A 4,584-nucleotide genomic window follows, 5' to 3' on the forward strand; every position below is an offset into this window, starting at 1 on the left:
ACTCAGAGAGAGAGGTAAAGTGTCACACAAGTAGTACTCATCAGAGATGGTATTTAAATCCAAGTATTGCATTTAAAAACAAAAAATCTTTCAGCACAGCAAGAATTCTACAATATTTGATCTCTACAAGGAAAAATGTTCTCTATTTAAAACATGACACCAACACAATATTTTAAAGAAAATTGATCTAAAATGTGTCATCTTTCAGGGAGAAAATGTAAGCCCCTTATTGTTTCATTTAGTTTTGAATCCATTAGCATTTCCCCAAAATAGACCTGAATAACAGCTTCCAAAGTTATAGAGAGAGGTGTATCAAATATTTTATTAATCATTTGTTGTACACAGATGACAATGCTAGATGGTTCTACCATAAAACATAATAAACAGTTTCTCCATCTCATATGGAGGTTTCATATTAGAGACCTTCTTCTAAATATCCATTTCCCTAATGATACTAATGATAGATATAAAGATGTTATTTGGATTTGAAAAATGTAACACTGCTAATGTAGAGCAAGGAAAGATAGATACTAAAGGCTTCAAGCTTTAATCCAGAAGTCAAATTGAACCAACAAATACTCCTTCAGGCAAAACACATCAAGCATGAAGTTATTCAAAAAATTGAAAATATAGTATTTGTCTTAACACATATTTTGGAACTGTAAAATTGACTACAACAGATTTGGGAAATACTTTTCCCAAAAAAACATGCAATATTTTTATGTATACGGGCATGTATATGTATATGTATAAGTCTATGAATATGTATGTGGGCATATATATATATATGTGTGTCTATGTGCATATATGTATATATGTATATATATATATGTGTGTGTGTGTGTGTGTGTGTGTGTGTGTGTGTGTGTTTATATATATTTTAGTTTGCTGTTGAGTTGTTTCCGTCAGAATTGATTCCATTTGGGGTTTTCTTGGCAAAGATACTGGAATGTTTTGCCATTCCCTTCTCCAGCTTATTTTACAGATGAAGAAGCTGAAGTAAATAGGGGTAAGTGACTTGCTGAAGGTCACTCAGGCAGTGCCTTAGGTGGCATTGAACTCACAAAGATGAGTCTTTCTGATTCTAGATTCAGTGCTCTACTCATTATTCCACCTAGCAGCCCATTATAAGTATATGTGTTTGTGTGTGTCTATGTATGTATATGCACATAAACATGTTCATAATTACTTTCCCTTTTTTTAAATCTTTTTGTTTTTAAACAAAATTTTATTCGTGACTTTTCCTTTTTTGTGTCACCAGATTGTCTTCTTGCATTTCTCAGCCATCCCATATAACAAATAATATTTTTTAAGGAAAATAAATTAACGTCTCTCTCTTTGGAGCCAGTGGATGTATATTGTGGTAGTGATCGTAGAAAAAAATCAAGGCCATTATCATGGGAAGGAGGAGGAGCTGCTCAAATAGATGATTTAAAGATGGAACTCACTAAGTTTTGAGTGGACAAGATCGCTATAAGAAGCTTATATTTAAGATCCAAGCTGTATGAAAATCCATTGTCCAAGTCCTGACTATCATCAACCAGACTCAGAAGGAGAACCTCAGGAAATTCTACAAGGGCAAGAAATATAAGCTCCTATACCTTTGGTCCAAGAAGAGCAGTGCTATCTTCCACAGGCTTAATAAGCAGGAGGAAAGCCTGAAGATCAAAGAACAGCAGAGGAAAGAATGTCCTATACCCTCTTTAGAAATCAGCTTTTAAGGCATAATTGGGTAAAGACTCTCAATAAAAAGACAAATTATTATTTAAAAATGAACAAAACAGGTCAATACATTTAAAAAATTCTGAAAATTTATGTAATAAACCACATCCATGAACTTCCCTTTTCTTACAGGAGTAAAGATAAGTGTCCTATATATCTTCTTTGATATATATTTGTTCTTGGTAATTGTGTAACATTTGCTTTTGATTATTTTGATTGTCTTTCCATTCACATTATTATAGTCATTGTATATATAATTTTTTGGCTCTGGTTATTTCACTCTGCATCAGTTCACGTAAATCATTTAATGCTTCTTGGTATTCATCACATTTTTCATTTCTTATAGCATAGTAATAATATTCCATCATATTCATGTACCATCAATGTCCCCATTCATGGGCATGTATTTTATTTCCAATTTATTGTTTATCACAAAAATTGTTGCTATAAATGTTTTGATTTTGTCACATGGGGACTTTCTGCTTATCAATGGCCTCCTTGGGGTTCTCTGGGTCAAATGATATGGACATTTTAGTTACTTTGTTTGTAAAATTCTAAATTTTCAAAACAGTATACTGATTTATAGTGCCATCAATGATGCATTAATATGCTATCTTCTCACAATCTTTCCAACATTAACTATCTCCATCTTTTACTGGATGTAAGATGGAACCTTACGGCCATTCATTTTTCATTTCTCTTATTATTACTGATTTGGAGTACTCTTTTATGACATTGTTAATAGTCTGTAACTCTTGAAAATTGAGGGGATGTCCATCAATTGAAGAATGACTGCACAAATTGTAACATATGAATGTAATGGAATACTATTGTTCTATAAGAAATAATAAATGAACTAACAGCAACATTGTGCAAATGATCAACTTTGATAGAATTTGCAGCAATGCAAGGATCTAATGCAATTCCAAAAGACTTATGATGGAAAATGCTATCCATATTCAGGGAAAGAACTGTGGAATCTGACTACAGGTCAAAGCATACTATTTTCATTTTGGGTGTTTTTTTTCTAGTAGTTTTCTGATTCTTTTATTCTGATTCTTCTTTCACAACATGACTAATGTTGAAATAGGTTTAATGTTTAATATGATTGTACATATCAGATTTATTGTCATTCTGGGGAGAAGGAAGAGAAGAGAAGAAGGAAGAAAAAATGGAAATCAAAATCTTATCAAAGTAAATTTTGAAAACTAATAAATATTAAAAATATTTTTCAATTTTTTCAAGAACTGTTTTTTCATATTTTTTGAGTATTGAAAAATGACTTTTGATATGTAGATGTAGAAATGTAAACAGATAACATGTAAAAAAAGACATGTATATATACATATATAATAATGCATATGCAAATGCACATATATTTGGAAGTTGTCTGTATATCTTGGATACCAAATTCTTATATGAGAAATTTGATACCATAATTTTTTTCTCATTAGATTATTTTCTTTCTTAAGCTAGATTCCTTAAGTTTGTTTTTATAGCTATTCAGTTTTATGTAATCAAAGTTATCAGTTTTATCTTTTGAAACTGCTTCTATCTCTTGTTTGGTTATGAATAGATTTTCTGTTCCAAACTTTGAAAAGTATATAATTTGCTTCTCTTTTAATTTTTAATTTTACGATTTTTAATAAGATCACAAGTTAATTTTGAACTTATTATGGAATATGATACAAGATGTTGATCTAAGACTAATTTCTACCAGACTCCTTTCTAGGTTTCCCTGCAGCTTTTATCAAATAGGGAATTCTTTTTTAAGTAATTTATGAAAGACCCATACAAAATTAATGAAATACAGTACCCTTTGGCTTAAAGCAGCCTTGAAAAAACTAACATTTCATTTTCAAAAAGGAGCAAGAAGATTCAGTATTTCTTGGAGCTTAATGTAAATATGCTGATCATTTAAGGAATTTCTTTGGGGATAGCAGACATCATTTCATCAAGTAAAGATTGAGAATAAGTCATGTCATTGCATTTGTTAAACATAAATGGAAGTAGTTTACCTCCAAATAAAGACTATGAAATAGTTGAGATCCAAGAGTAAAATCAAGACTGTTCATGTGACATCTACATGAACTCAAACAATAATATGTTCCGCCGATTTATGAGTATTTATTTAGAGAAACAAAGGGTTAATAATGACAATTCAGGACCAGATCATTCCTACTTAAATTAAGATAGATTATCCTTAAGAAACATGGGTTTATTCACCAATGTAGCTAATGCAAGGAAATAATAGAAACTGTGTAGTGCATATAGTCCTGTCTTATTGTATAGTTAATAAATTGTCTCTGAAAAAAACATCAAAAATGGAGTCAAGAGAGGAGTCATTTTCACAGAAGAGTATCATTGTTTCATTATCATCCTTCATAATCTTATCAGCCATAGAATGAGATCTTTTAATTTTGATATTACATTCCATGGATAACACATAATATTATTATATAACCTTTGAGCTGATGGTCCTAATAATGTTAGTATACACTTAATGTTTTGTATTTTTATTATTTTAGAAGCTGCTAACATTTTTATAAGTAATTAATTTATATTGCTAGGTTCTGGTGCCTTTAAGACACTAGATGGAATTCATTTCTTTTTGAAACAATAAAGGATACACTATGTTTAGATCACTGACCTGAGTTTTTTATTTTTTAACCACAAATCAGATTATATAGTATTAATGCTACTACTTCCTCTCTTTCTAAAAGCCTTCTTTTTCTAATGGTTTTATTTCTCAGTCTCTTTTGATGATGAGAGAATTTGATAATTGGATTCATAACATGATAAATCTGGTAGTAGTTTTTCTCTATCATCAACAATTGCAAAGATTTTATCTAATAAAAAGAC

Source organism: Sarcophilus harrisii, chromosome 1, assembly GCF_902635505.1.
Source record: "Sarcophilus harrisii chromosome 1, mSarHar1.11, whole genome shotgun sequence".
Taxonomy (NCBI): domain Eukaryota; kingdom Metazoa; phylum Chordata; class Mammalia; order Dasyuromorphia; family Dasyuridae; genus Sarcophilus; species Sarcophilus harrisii.